The sequence below is a fragment of the Stenella coeruleoalba genome (genome assembly GCF_951394435.1).
Source record: "Stenella coeruleoalba genome assembly, chromosome: 7".
Classification (NCBI taxonomy): domain Eukaryota; kingdom Metazoa; phylum Chordata; class Mammalia; order Artiodactyla; family Delphinidae; genus Stenella; species Stenella coeruleoalba.
The window spans coordinates 114,286,394-114,300,906 of NC_137153.1; the positions used below are offsets into that span (position 1 = coordinate 114,286,394).

Consider the following 14,513-nt stretch of genomic DNA (forward strand, 5'->3'; position numbering starts at 1 on the left):
CACGATTAGAAGAGGGGAAAGCACATGTGTCGACCTAGTTCATTGTCTTGAAACCAAAATCTATTCATATAGTTTGATGTGAAGATGTCGTGTTCTACGCGGCCTTTGGCACCCTCCCACCCCTCGCGCTGCCGTATTCGCCACGGAATGTGGGATGGCACTGGGACACAGCCTACAACTCGGTGGGTGTTTCCCTTAAACCCACGCTCACCCGGCTCACGCCGCGGGACACGCCCTCTGCTCCTCGTCGGCTTTGTCCTGCTGCTGCCGCTGCTTCTGCTCCCCTTCTGCAGCCCGGCCTTGCCCACCCTGCCTTACTCTCTAGAGACAGCGTCCTTCCTAATTTGGTGGGAAGGGCCAGGCTGTACACGGTGGGTCAGGACTCAGTGGTATGTGTCAGGAAGGCCCAAGAGTGTGGGTGTCCTGTCCAACCTCCTCTTCACCTCGAGGTTTCTGTAGCTCCTGGTCACAGGAGGGGCAGCAGCAGAGGAGGATAAAGGACCCTCGCTATGAGCTGGCCCGTGCCTGTCACCCACTCCAGGGCTCTCTGGTCAACACTGGTTGAAGCAAGTGATGGCCTCCTAGCCCACTGGGGCCGCCCCCGCCCCCGCGCTTGCTCCCTATTTTGGGTCCTTGCCTTCCTCTGGCAGCGACAGTGCCCAGGGCCGTGCATGCCAGGCGCACACTCGGGTGCAGGTGGGAGTCAGAGCCGGCTGAGCCCAAGCAGGGGCCTTGTCCACCCTGTGGGTCTCAGAGCAGCAGTGGGGAGAAGAGGGGGCCCTGAACAGGCGTGTCACCTGTGACACCTGGTGATGCTCCTGACGGATGTGGTCCAGACAATGACCTGGGCCGCCACCAGTCACACCAGTACTTCCTCTGCCCTTGGCAGGGACTAGGAGGGAGGGAGGGACCCTCTGCTCCTTATAGGAAACTGCCTTCCGTCCGATCCTCTGTCTACTGTAGACGGTGTGTGTTTGGCCCACATGTAATAGGCGTAAAATGCCCGAACCTCAACACCCCAGAGCACAACCCTCGAATCGGGGTTTGTGCGGGAAATGGTGAGTCCCAGGCATCAGGCCTGGCGGTGGAGCTTGTGTGTGTGTATTGAGGGGTTGTGAGGGTGTAGGATCCCTTTTTAAATTTAACTTTTTATTTTGAAATAACTTTAGACTCACAGAAATTTGCCAAACCGCGCATAGCATTTACACATACCATTCACCCAGCTTCCCTGTTGACTCACGTAACCACAGTATGGTTATCAAATTAACCTGGGTGAGTTAGTTTAGGTGTGACACTATGAACTAAGCTAGCAGCCTTTTCCAGATGTCACCAGTTCCCCTGCTCCAGGGTTCAGCCCAGGATCCCTCCCTGCATCTAGTTGTTGAGTCTCATCAGTGTCCTCCAGGCTGTGACACTCCCCAGTCTGCCCAGAGGATCACACCAGGTCCTTGCTGGATGAAATTCATGGCCTGGTTTTTGTGCTTCTGCTTCACCTACGTGTAGAGTCAAAGCGTCTCATCTGAGAGACTTTGCCGGGCCCCCAGGTGCTGTCCTAGGTGCCCACGGCACGCTTGCTGCCAGATCCCAGGGCTGTCCCCAGCTCCACCCTGAAGGGTTCTGCGGTGTCTCAGGCCACTGGCTGAATACTTTCTCCTCTTCCCGCTGCCGGCTTCTGTATAATAAGGTCACTACTCAGGCAGAGTCGTCTTCTGTTATCCATCAGGGTATTTCTCCAGCTTCCTTCTGGAGGAAGATCTGGGATTCAGCCTGTTTTCCTCCAGCTGGGTATGTATGCTCTGCATACAGGAAAATCCACTCTTTCTGTACGTCCTGCAAGTTTTTGGTTTATGTTTTCAAAGGATCACTCTGTTTGTGTTGAGAATAAACCATGAGGAGGCAGGGGTGTGGCAGGGACACTGTTTAGGAGGCCGTCCTGCTGTGCAGAGGCTCGGGTCAGTTTGGAGGTGGTGAGACGTGGTGTGTCCCCCAGAGAGGGCTTATCCCTGCCGGTGGCTGCCCATGAGGACACAGGCACCCCCGCTCTTCCAGTTGCAGGTGACACTGCCTGCCTTTCCCCAGAACAAATGTCCCCTGGACGGTAATTAAGATTAAGTGGGTGGCTGAGGAGGGCTGTGCGGAGTCGGGGAGAGGGAGTGGGGCGCTGGGTCCCTGGTCTGGCTTTCACGATCCCTAATGTGCAGAAAGGGAAGTGTCACTGCCAGGCTTCCAGAATGGAAGCGTGCCAATCAGGATGCTCCCAGGCTGTCTTGGGTGTCTGGGACGTCCCAGGCAGGCCACCCTCATTTTCCCACTCTCTCTTTTACCCCGATTTCCCGAAGGTCTCTTTGAGTCCTCCCCCACACGTATCCCTAGGTTTCCCATTTTCCTAAAACCTGCCTCCACTCCCTGTGGAAAACTCAGGTCTTGCTCACCAGCTAGTGGGTGCAGGTGAGGGTTTCTCTCTTCCCCCTGTTTTCTGCAGGCTTGTCTTGGAAGGGAGGAACGTTTGATTTCAAGGATAATTACATGTGCATGGGGCAGGGGTGGGGAAGCTCCAGCCGGCCTTTTCAAAGAGGGTCTAAAATGAAACTATCCTGCCAACCAGAGGATTCGTTTTCTTTTGGGAACCCTTTCATAGTTTTATGAAAAATACATATTTTTCAGTCACGTTCCTCCTATTACCTTATCTTAGAGGTGATTTCTTGCGGTCTCATGCTAAGAGAGCATTACCCTTGCTTACCCCTGCCCCAGGGAGGGTGAAAGTGGTGGTGACGGGTGTCAACACAAATAATAGCTGTCATTAATGATGTACCATGCCGGCCGCTTTTAATGTGCACCATCCTGTGAATCCCTTCAGCCATCTTTGAGGTTGCTATGCAGTGTTCCCCATTTTACAGATGAGGAAAGTGAGGCTTGGCCAGGTCAAGCAACTTGCCCAGGGCACAAGGTCAGTGATGGGTGAGAATTCAAATCCTGGTTTATCTGTTTTCTAAGCCGCAGAGGTACCCAGCTCCTTCTCCTACCTGAGAACTTGCTCTGCTGTAACTGTCCTATTCTTAGCTCCTGCCAGGCCTGTGGTTGTAGCTTGTCAACCTCTGGGGGTGGGAGGTGTTGAGCCACAGGCTGTGCCTGCATGTATACACGCACACACTTGTGCCTGTCTGTATGTCTATGTGTGTGTGGCTGTGTGCACGGATGCTGCCCTACCCTGTGTGAACGTGTAACCTTGGGGACAGGGACAAGGGATTGTGGGGACTTCCCTTGTTTATTTTATACCTTTTTTTTTTTTTTTTTTGCGGTACGTGGGGCTCTCACTGTTGTGGCCTCTCCCGTTGTGGAGGACAGGCTCCGGACGCGCAGGCTCAGCGGCCATGGCTCACGGACCAAGCTGCTCCGCAGCACGTGGGATCCTCCCGGACCGGGGCACGAACCCGTGTCCCCTGCATCGGCAGGTGGACTCTCAACCACTGCGCCACCAGGGAAGCCCTATACCTTTTTAAAGGTATTACTCTTATGTAAAGGATTCTGGAAGCCCTCCTACTTGAGAAGAGCAGGCCTGAGTAGGCATCGCTAGGCTGGACTTTCTGAGGACGGATGGGCCGCTGGTTTCTGCCTCCCCGGCCTCAGCGCACAGTGTGTGGGGGCATGGGGGGCACCCGGTCAGCGCTGTCACGTGAATTCGCGGGTGGCTGCTTGTCTGTGCTGGCCCTACGTCAGCTCCATGCACGTAGGTGCTTCACTTCTCCAGGAAGACGCCCTTCCTTGTCCTTTTCTCCAGGTTTGCTCAGTTTCACAAGTTTTCTCTCATTTTTGTCTATCTGCAGACCCTCAGACTCCACAGCCAGCCCTCTTCCCCGAACACTGCTGCTTTCTCTCCCCCGGGGGGGCTCAGCCAGGGGGGCATTTGGACACAGTGGTGCCTCCTCAGCCGTCTAGCCCGCTCAGCTCATTATCTGGCCCTCAGTGAGGAGGGGAGATGTTGGATGTCGAGCATCTGGTGGGTGGCTTGAAAGGGGCGGGGGAGGGCATGGCGAACACGGCGCCAGGGGATGGCATCTCAAGTCTCATGTGCTCACGTGGCCGGGGCCTCGCTTTGAAAGCCGCCAGGCGCTGCTGCTTGCCAGGAGGAGGCTTGGCCAGTTTGGAGAGGGTCGGGAGGGGGTATAGTGAGAGCGCCGCTGCCAGCCCGCACGAGGGGACCTTTCCTGGGCGCCTGGCAGGTGGTCCAGCTTCAGGGTGACTGTGACCCTGGGGGAGGCCTTTTGGTAATACAAAACGGGCACACTGTGGCCGTCCAGAGAGAGAGGGAGAGAGAACACATACACTTATTGTTCCTGACGTGGAGTGAACAACTGGTTGTGGGTAGAAACCCTCTTTGGTTCTGTCTCTTCATCTTCTGTTCAGATGCAGAAGGTGGAGCAGCTGTGCCCGAGCCTGTGGAGAGCAGCATGGCCATGCGAGGAGGCGGGCTCGGACACGGGCTCGGGGCCGTCTCTGTGCTGGTCTGAAACATTTGGAAGACATCACTCTCTTGTACTTGAACATTCCTGGATGTGTGTATTTTCTTTGAAACAACCTCCACAAGCTTAGGAAAAAGTGGTTTTTCTGCCTTCTCCACAGTGGTCTGCACCAGACTGTCTCCTGCTATTTCCTTGGTTTCCTGAACCTGCAACATTGAAGGAGAATTCTCAAAGTCTGGAAGGAAACCAACATCACATATGGGACTTTCCTTCCCCTCTTCAGGAGCCCACACACGAGACTGGAGTCTGTCACACAGAAACCAGAGACATGGGGTGGTGCTGTGGTTCTGATACAGCTCCACGTTCTTGCAAAGTTACGTCATGAGAATCTTTTCCTCCTGCAGGAGGCATTAGTATGAGAGTGTGTGCGTGTGTGTGTGTGTAAGAGGTGAGGGAGGGTGGGAAGACAGGGTTTTTGGCCGAACTTAACAAGCTGGTACCCTTTCCTTGGTGCCGGACTGCCTCCCTGTCCAGCAGGGGGTACGGGCAGGCAGGTGTGTGAAAAACGGATCCCCGAGTTACAGTGTAGTTTCTCTCTCTCAGCCTCAGCTTTCTCATCTGTAAAATGGTTTTTTAAAATAATTAAAAAAAATAAATTTATTAATTTTCGGCTGCGTTGGGTCTTCGTTGTTGCACGCGGGCTTTCTCTAGTTGTGGCGAGTGGGGGCTACTCTTTGTTGCGGTGCGTGGGCTTCTCATTGTGGTGGCTTCTCTTGTTGTGGAGCACGGGCTCTAGGCGCGCGGGCTTCAGTAGTTGTGGCATGCGGGCTCAGTAGTTGTGGCTCGTGGGCTCTAGAGCTCAGGCTCAGTAGTTGTGGCGCACGGGCTTAGTTGCTCCACGGCATGTGGGATCTTGCCAGACCTGGGATCAAATCTGTGTCCCGTGCATTGGCAGGCACACTCTTAACCACTGAGCCCCCAGGGAAGTTTTTTTTTTTTGATGCATATAAATCCTTAACCAGAACCTTAAACAGAGTAAGTGTCTAATAGATTGTTGTGATGACAGCAGTAATCAGACTGTGTGTGAGCTCCTCGAGGGCTGGCCTGAGTCCTCTGCACAGAGCAGGGCTTGGGAAAAGGGTCACCAAGTTTACTGAAGGATTGAGGGAGTGACCAGGAGGCAAGATGCCGTTCCTGTGGCTGTAGTGTCGGGGCCATCTGTTAAAGCTGGCTCCGTGGGGAGCCCTGCCTGCTTATTAGCACCCCTGTTAGTCTAGGATGGGCAGGGACTGGGGTCAGGTGAGGAGGGGAACCTGTTCCCTGTTCTCCTGGCACACGGGCATCTGGGGTGTGCTTTCACACCTCTGGGCTTCTGCTCATGCTCAGAGTGCCTGTGGCCCACCCACCGCTTGCCTAGAAACACTCACATTTGCCCTTTTAAGACCAGATCCACAGCTCTTAGTGATGTCTTCTTTGACGCCCAAGGTGAACCTGTGATCTGTTACACCACGTATCCTGTGAGTATCTACCTATGGGATTTTCTCCCCCCTGCTACACTGCTGGACCCTGGAGGGCAGGGCTGTGTCATCTTTGACTCTGGTCCTCAGAACTGGTCCTCCAGGTCTCAGTGGATGGGTGTTGAGCCAATGAATGAATGAACTGCTGAGCAGTTACCCATTCGTAATGGCCCTAAAGGTAGGAGTCATTTATCCTCAGTTCCTCTCTTTTCCTCTCCTGTCACATGCAGTCCATCAGCAAGTCTTGTCTGTTTCACCTCCAGAACCCCTCCCAAATCCATCTCTTTTCCCCATGGCCAGCAGTCCGAGCTGTCAGCATCTCTCACACCCAGCTGGCTTTGCTGCTCCCATCTTTGGCCTCCCATGGAGTTCTCTGCACAATAGCCACTGTGATCTTCAGAAACAGTGAGATCAGATCATGTCACTCCCCTGCTCAGAACCCATTCCCAGGCATTCCAGGTAAAACCCAAACTCCCCACCATGGCCTGCAAGACCCTTTATGCTCTGGCCCCAGCCTGTCTGTCCACTGCCTCCCACTGACTGGGCTCCAGCTGTGGCCGTTTCTCTCCATCACACACCTGCTGAGCTCCTGGGCATCTCAGGCCCTTTGCACTTGCTGTGGCCTCTGTAAAGGACACTCTGACTGGTTTTTATGGTTGACTTCTTCCTAGGGCTTTAGCTCAATACTGCATCTTCAAAGTCCTTCCTTGACCACCCTGGCAAATACTGTCTTCCACCCTATTTTATTTCCTGAAGACCCTCATGATCTGAGTTCACATGTGGTTTCTGACTCCTGCGCTGGAATGTGAGTTCTCTAGGGGCAGGGTCTGTTTGCTTTGTGTCCCCTGTGCCTGGAACAGGGTCCTTGACCAGCCATCCCTGCATTTGGATGGGAAAAAAATGAAATCTTTATTTTCACTAACTTATAACTGAAATTTGGCATCTTCCTCAGTTGCTAATGTAGACAATAAATTATAGTAATATTTACAGTACCTGGAACTTTGTCACCAATAAAAGTCACAGCTACCTCCATATCACATAATAATTGTGGGCATGCATCTCAGAAAATTTATGTTCTTGACTACTTTGAAATTATGGTAGTTATTAGACCCACCAATAGATCTTGCTATTTAATGCAATTATATATTCCCTTACCTGAAGAAATACATATATTACTATATTATAAATTACTTTGCGGTACGCGGGCCTTTCACTGTTGTGGCCTCTCCCGTTGCGGAGCACAGGCTCCGGACGCGCAGGCTCAGCGGCCATGGCTCACGGGCCCAGCCGCTCCGCGGCATGTGGGATCTTTGCAGACCAGGGCACGAACCTGTGTCCCTTGCATCGGCAGGCGGTATATTATAAATTACTTAGAAAATAATTTTATAACTGAATTTTAATACAGTTGGCTTCCTGAGTAGTCCTGTGTAATTGGTTTCCTGTATAATTTTATTTTATTCATTTAAAAACATTTCTGTGATGGGCTTCCCTGGTGGCACAGTGGTTGAGAGTCTGGCTGCTGATGCAGGGGACACGGGTTTGTGCCCCGGTCCGGGAGGATCCCACATGCCGCGGAGCGGCTGGGCCCGTGAGCCATGGCCGTTGAGCCTGCACGTCCGGAGCCTATGCTCCACAACGGGAGAGGCCACAACGGTGAGAGGCCCGCGTACCGCAAAAAACAAAAACCCCCCAAAAAAACCCCCCAAAAAATAAACCAAAAAAACATTTCTGTGAGAAGGGGCCCATGGGCTTCACCAGATGGCCAAAAGGGTCCAAGGTACAAAAATGGTAGGAACTCCTGGCTAGAACAAAGTCTGCACAAAGTAGGAGCTCAATGAATGCTTGGATGGACAGATGAAAGGATGGTGCACGTCTTCCCCCGTGAGGATGAACCCCCTGTGTTTTTAGGGTCGGGTTATGGTGGCTTGGCATGAACTTGGTATTTAGGAAATAGCCTTGGTCAAGGTCTTTTGGAGATTTACTCCAACGATTGACACTGAAAAAGAGGCATTTATTACAGAGCCCCGGGGGATTGGAACCTTTTCTTTCAGACACAGGCTCCCTCTTCAGCTTCTCTCTGCACATCTGCTGCCTCCCCACTCAGAGGGACTCTCCTTGCACTGGGCAGGATCTGGCCACCCTCCCCTCCGGAGAGCATAGTGCTCAGTTCAGCTGACTAGCAGAGACTGGCACCGTAGGGTCCTGAGTTCCGGAGATGCAGGTGGGCATTCTGGTCCAATCAGTCCGGCCTGGGAGGCACGGTCCACATATTCAGGGGCCTTCCCGTGGGGTGGAGGAGGGGTTCTCAGGGAGGGGCCTGGGCTGGACTGACCCCCTTGATGGGAGTCTGGTCCCTGGCGAGGAGTTGGGGCTCGCCCGGGCCTCAGGGATGGCAGGTGGATGGGTGAGGGTTCCTCTGGGCCCTGGAAAGGATGTTCCATTCTGCTTGGTCCTCTTATTTCTTAGCATGTGAAATATCTCTTGTCTGAGAGTCACTGCCCATAAATTAGGCTGTTTTGTCAGTGACGAGATATGCAGGAGTCACATTGGAAACAAGTGGTCTGTCTGTCTTTCCAGCTCAGGCCGCCAGTAGGAAGCACAATGGGTAGCATGGGTGGGCTGTCACTTTGTCTCTAGGTGGGCTGGGCCAGAGTGGGCCGGGTGCGGGGGAGTGGGGGGCAGGTCAGGCCTCATGGAGGAGGAGCCCTATGCTCGGACCCCTGGACTCAGCCTGTGCTCCTCTGGGGGCCTGGAGCCCGCAGCTGGAAATCTCCTTCCCAGTAGGGGAGGCCTGTGGTTTCACAAAGCACCATGCTGTCCTTTCTTTAATGTTTTAAGTTAATTGTTTGTTTTAGGAAAAAAGAATAAGTATAAATGTATGAAACTGCAGGATTAGAATTAACACTAATAGCAATTAATAGCCTTAACAGAGTGCTTGCTTGGTGTTTGACCTGACCCTAGCACTTTGCATGTATTTTCTCGTTCAGTCCTCACCTGGGCCCTCAGAGGAGGCCCAGGCCCTGGTGTCTGCTGACCAGGGTTTGGACTCCCCAGTTCTGCCACCTAACTAGCAGTAAGTTACATCACCTCTCTGGGCCTCAGTTTCCCAGGAATGAGAATAGCTTCTGCCTCACAGGGTTGTTGTGAAGATCAAGTGAGCTAAAAATGTTGTGCTTAGCCCAGTGCCTCACTCAGCATCAGCATTCCCTGTTCACGCCGTGTGCGCGTGGGGTGGGGGCCCCGAGTGCACCACCAGAGGTCGCTGGAGAGATGGGCCAAGTTGGCGACGTCCTGCAGACGGGAAGTAGGGAGTGAGCAAATGACGGTCATGGAAAAGGGTCTGAGACTCATGGCCCCTAGGCTGAAGGGCTGCGTGACTGGTTACCAGGCCGGTGGGGAGAGCCACGGCCTCTGGTTTGAGCCCGGCCGAGCAGACTGGGCTCCACGTCTGGGCTCCCCTTGGGGAGCCCTGCAGAGTGCTGGGCGCTCCCTGAAAGCAGCAAAGCCCACCTCAGCCTGGAACTGGAGCAAGTTGGACGCGCCCCAAGAGGGTTGGCTGGCTGTGTGCCACTCTGTCTCCCCATGGTGACTCCGTCAGGCTAGGATCGAGTCACTTTGTTCAGATGGATGAGCAGCTTCCATCCATCAACACAGCCTGGCTGAGTCGGCCCCAACCCCAGTCCATGAGAGCTGGTTTGTCTGGTCTGAGACAGCCCTGGCATCCTGATTCCCTCAGCTGCCTTTGGACTCTTCTGTTTCTAGATTCCCCACTTGGAAGTCTCTGGGCTTACTTGGAGGTTTCTGTTGGAGGGTCCCATCCACTTGATTCCTAGGAGGTGTTGCTTCTATTTCAGAGGCTGGTTCCTCTCCCCTCAGGCCCATCTCTCTTTTTTTTTCTTTTAATGTGTTGTTGGATTCTGTTTGCTAGTGTTTTGCTGAGGATCTTTGCATCTATATTCCTCAGTGATATTGGTCTGTAACTTTCTTTTTTTGTAGTATCTTTGTCTGGTTTTGGTGTCAGGGTGATTGTGGCCTCATAGAATGAGTTTGGGAGTGTTCCTTCCTCCGCAATTTTTGGGAAGAGTTTGAGAAGGATGGGTGTTAGCTCTTCTCTAAATATTTGATAGAATTCACCTGTGAAGCCATCTGGTCCTGGGCTTTTGTTTGTTGGAAGATTTTTAATCACAGTTACAATTTCATTACTTGTGATTGGTCTGTTCATATTTTCTGTTTCTTCCTGGTTCAGTCTTGGAAGGTTATACCTTTCTAAGAAGTTGTCCATTTCTTCCAGGTTGTCCATTTTATTGGCATAGAGTTGCTTGTAGTAGTCTCTTAGGATGCTTTGTATTTCTGTGGTGTCTGCTGCAACTTCTCCCTTTTCATTTCTAATTTTATTGATTTGAGTCCTCTCCCTCTTTTTCTTGATGAGTCTGGCTAATGGTTTATCAATTTTGTTTATCTTCTCAAAGAACCAGCTTTTAGTTTTATTGATCTTTGCTATTGTTTTCTTTGTTTCTATTTCATTTATTTCTGCTCTGATCCTTATGATTTCTTTCCTTCTGCTAACTTTGTGTTTTGTTTGTTCTTCTTTCTCTAGTTCCTTTAGGTGTAAGGTTAGATTGTTTATTTGAGATTTTTCTTGTTTCTTGAGGTAGGCTTGTATAGCTATAAATTTCCCTCTTAGAACTGCTTCTGCTGCATCCCATAGGTTTTGGATCGTCGTGTTTTCATTGTCATTTGTCTCTGGGTATTTTTTGATTTTCTCTTTGATTTCTTCAGTGATCTCTTGGTTCTTTAGTAACGTATTGTTTAGCCTCCATGTGTTTGTGTTTTTTACGTTTTTTCCCCTTGTAATTCATTTCTAATCTCATAGTGTTGTGGTCAGAAAAGATGCTTGATATGATTTCAATTTTCTTAAATTTACTGAGGCTTGATTTGTGACCCAAGATGTGATCTATCCTGGAGAATGTTCTGTGCGCACTTGAGGAGAAAGTGTAATCTGCTGTTTTTGGACGGACTGTCCTATAAATATCAATTAAATCTATCTGGTCTATTGTGTCATTTAAATCTTATGTTTCCTTATGTATTTTCATTTTGGGTGATCTGTCCATTGGTGTAAGTGAGGTGTTAAAGTCCCCCACTATTATTGTGTTACTGTCGATTTCCTCTTTTATAGCTGTTAGCAGTTGCCTTATGTATTGAGGTGCTCCTATGTTGGGTGCATATATATTTATAATTGTTATATCTTCTTCTTGGATTGATCCCTTGATCACTGTGTAGTGTCCTTCCTTGTCTCTTATAACATTCTTTATTTTAAAGTCTATTTTATCTGATACAAGTATTGCTACTCCGGCTTTCTTTTGATTTCCATTTGCATGGAATATCTTTTTCCATCCCCTCACTTTCAGTCTGTATGTGTCCCTAGGTCTGAAGTGGGCCTCTTGTAGACAGCATATATATGGGTCTTGCTTTTGTATCCATTCAGCAAGCCTGTGTCTTTTGGTTGGAGCATTTAATCCATTCACATTTAAGGTAATCATCGATATGTATGTTCCTGTGACAATTTTCTTAATTGTTTTGCGTTTGTTCTTGTAGGTCCTTTTCTTCTCTTGTGTTTCCCACTTAGAGAAGTTCCTTTAGCATTTGTTGTAGAGCTGGTTTGGTGGTGCTGAATTCTCTGAGCTTTTGCTTGTCTGTAAAGCTTTTGATTTCTCTGTCGAATCTGAATGAGATCTTTGTTGGGTAGAGTAATCTTGGTTGTAGGTTCTTCCCTTTCATCACTTTAAGTATATCATGCCACTCCCTTCTGGCTTGTAGAGTTTCTGCTGAGAAATCAGCTGTGAACCTTATGGGAGTTCCCTTTTATTTGTTGTTTTTCCCTTGCTGCTTTCAATAATTTTTCTTTGTCTTTAATTTTTGCCAATTTGATTACTATGTGTCTCGGCGTGTTTCTCCTTGGGTTTATCCTGTATGGGACTTGCTGCGCTTCCTGGACTTGGGTGGCTATTTCCTTTCCCATGTTAGGGAAGTTTTCAACTATAATCTCTTCAAATATTTTCTCGGGTCTTTTCTCTCTCTTTTCTCCTTCTGGGACCCCTGTAATGTGAATGCTGTTGTGTTTAATGTTGTCCCAGAGGTCTCTTAGGCTGTCTTCATTTCTTTTCATTCTTTTTTCTTTATTCTGTTCCGCAGCAGTGAATTCCACCATTCTGTCTTCCAGGTCACTTATCCGTTCTTCTGCCTCCATTCTTCTGCTATTGATTCCTTCTAGTTTAGTTTTCACTTCAGTTATTGTATCGTTCCTCTCTGTTTGTTTGTTCTTTAATTCTTCTACATCTTTGTTAAACATTTCTTGCATCTTCTCGATCTTTGCCTCCATCCTTTTTCCGAGGTTCTGGATCATCTTCACTATCATTGTTCTGAATTCTTTTTCTGGAAGGTTGCCTATCTCCACTTCATTTAGTTGTTTTTCTGGGGTTTTATCTTGTTCCTTCATCTGGTACATAGTCCTCTGCCTTTTCATCTTGTCTATCTTCCTGTGAATGTGGTTTTTGTTGCACAGGCTGCAGGATTGTAGTTCTTCTTGCTTCTGTTGTCTGTCCTCTGGTGGATGAGGCTATCTAAGAGGCTTGTGTAAGTTTCCTGATGGGAAGGACTGGTGAGGCCCATCTCTTCTGCCCCTGGAAATCCTGAAAGTGTTTTTGCTTATTACTAACCATTGTCTGTCATCGTGTGCTAATACAATTTGTTTTTAGTATTTTAATATTTCTTTGATTATTTCAAAGGGATGTGGAAGGGGGGAGTTAAATGTGTAAGTTCAGGTCACCATCATGAGACAGCTGGTGGCTGCTGCATTTGCTGCGGTTAATTTACCTACTGTAAAATGCACTCATTCCAAGTGTATGGTCCTATGGCTTTGTGGATTTCTGGGACTGTGTAACCATCACCACATCCAGTTTTAGCACATTTCCATCACCCCAGAAAAATCCTCTGTGCTCATTTGCAGTTAGTCCTGCCTCCACCCCAGCCTCTCATTGATGTGCTCCCCCTCTCTATGAATTTGGCCTTTTGGACATTTCATAAGAATGGCCTCATATTGTACAATCCTTTGTGTGACCTCTTTCACTTAGCATGATGTTTCTGAGGTTTATTCATGTTATACTTTGTATCAGTGTTCCATTTCTTTTTATTGCTGAGTAGTATTCCATTGTATGGGTATATCCCATTGTCTATCCATTCCCCAGTTGGTGGGCACTTAGTTTCCAGCTTTTGGCTAAGATGAATAAATTCATGTGCATGTTTTTGTGTGGACATATGTTTTCATTTATTTTAAAGATAGTTACCTAGGTGTAGAATTGTGGGGTCATTTGGTAAGTTGATGTTTAACTTTTTAAGAAACTGCCAAACTGCTCTCGAGAGTTGCTGTGCCTCTGGCACCTCGAGCCAGAAGCCACGCATCCTCAGCTGCTTCTCCCTCCCCCACATCAGTTTCTGTTGCATTTCTGTCCTTACCGTCTCTCAGTCTGTGTCCTTCTCTTTGGTGTCACTGTTGCCACTCTAGCTCAGAGGACCCTCGTCTCTTTCCTGATAATTGCAGTTGGCTTCCAGCTGGTCCCTTTGCCTTCTCCTTTCCTTCCCCCATTACATCCTGATTGCTTTCCTGGGAAAAAGCTGGTGGTGGCTACAGTGCTCTGATGTTCAGTGATGTGATAAACGCCCTACTAGGGGCATGTACACATTGGTATGAGAGCGCTGGTTCTTGTTTGAGTGGTCCAGGTGCGGTAACCAGGGGAGATGACATTTGACATTTGAGCCAGGTCCTGAATAATGATGGTTTGGTGGGACGGCATGAGCAAAGACACCAAAGCACGAGTTACTTAACCTCTCTGTGCCTCAAATTCCCCACCTGGAATATGGGGGTAATAACAGGACCTACCAAGGACTGTTGTGAGCATTAGAGGAGTTACTGTAAGTAAGGTGCATGGCACGTGGCGAGAACTCTCCGAGTCTTAGCTAGTACCCATATTATTATTATTGATGGAATGGTCTGGTGCACAGGGAAACACGGTAGATTCAGTTTGTCTTCTTCACCTGCCTTCTTTTTAAAACAAAGGTCACAAACTCTAGTGTCTGCAGGAGCCAGGCAGGTCCCCAAGTGGCTGTACAGGCCAGACGGGGTCTGAAAGGCACTTGCTCCAGTAAGTGCACCAGTACAAGGGGCAGCGCTGCCCAGCCCAGCTGACGGCTGTCATGCAGGAATGGGGCCCAGTGCTGCCAGAAAAGTCACAAATCCAGAATTCTGTGTGAAACCTTCCAATTTTTAAATGTTGGTGATTAATTTAAAACATACTAAAACCTGTACAAGCCTAGCTGACTACATCTGTGGGCCGTATTTAACCTGAAGGCCACCAGCTTGTGTAACCTTTCTTTGAAGGTCTCCTCTGGGGTCACCAGCTCAAGTCCAGCACAACTCTCTCCCAGGGTGGGATTAGCTTGGGTTTGAAGGCTGGTTTTTATGAGCCCCTTTGCCTTGCAG

The 14,513-nt window shown here is 49.5% G+C and overlaps 1 protein-coding gene across 8 annotated transcripts in view; it reads left to right on the forward strand.

The window, feature by feature from the left end:
- Nucleotides 1-14,513, forward strand: part of RALGPS1 (Ral GEF with PH domain and SH3 binding motif 1) — a 284,151-nt gene that overhangs the window by 28,788 nt on the left and 240,850 nt on the right. The window lies entirely within an intron of this gene.